General features: G+C 32.0%; 1 non-coding gene across 1 annotated transcript; it reads left to right on the top strand.

The window, feature by feature from the left end:
- The first annotated feature begins 265 nt into the window (after positions 1-265).
- On the top strand, positions 266-372 carry LOC118152528 (U6 spliceosomal RNA). Its single transcript, XR_004741285.1, has one exon. It is a non-coding gene; the product is annotated as a U6 spliceosomal RNA (small nuclear RNA).
- Positions 373-590: the final 218 nt, after the last annotated feature.

The following is a 590-nucleotide window of genomic DNA, read 5'->3' as shown; positions in this document are numbered from 1 at the left end:
AGTTGTATATGTTATTTGCTACAAAAATAAACATTTATTTATAAAATTTTAATTACATAAATATATACTGTATCAGCATTCTTACAAAACTCATAAAGTTTGTTTTAAGAAAATTCTTGTCCACATTGTGTCCTCTGTAACACAATTTGGTACAAATAAATTCCTAGAATGTTTAGAAAAATTTCTCCTATCCTCAATATTAGCTTCACATTTGTTCTTCCAAAACGAATTGAGAGAATGAAATGATGAACAAAGAACTGAAATTGTGCTCACTTTGGCAGCACATATACTGAAGTTGCAGTGATATAGAGAAAACTAGCATGTCCCCTGTGCGAGGATGACGTGCAAATTCATGAGGCATTCCATATTATTTTTACACCAACAATAGAGAGCCAAAATGTGAGTGAAATCCCAGTCACAATTGCTAAAAAGAGAATAATATGTCTAGGAAAAGAGCTAACAAGGGAAGTGAGGGGCTTGTTTAAAGAGAACTATAAGCCACTGCTCAAAGAAATAAGAGAGGACGTAAATAAGCAGAAAAACATTTCATGCTCATGGATAAGAAGAATCAATATAGTAAAAATGGCTAT

This window comes from Callithrix jacchus, chromosome 3 (genome assembly GCF_049354715.1).
Source record: "Callithrix jacchus isolate 240 chromosome 3, calJac240_pri, whole genome shotgun sequence".
Classification (NCBI taxonomy): domain Eukaryota; kingdom Metazoa; phylum Chordata; class Mammalia; order Primates; family Cebidae; genus Callithrix; species Callithrix jacchus.
Note: the sequence above shows the minus strand (reverse complement) of the source record. Positions and strands in the feature narration are given on the sequence as shown.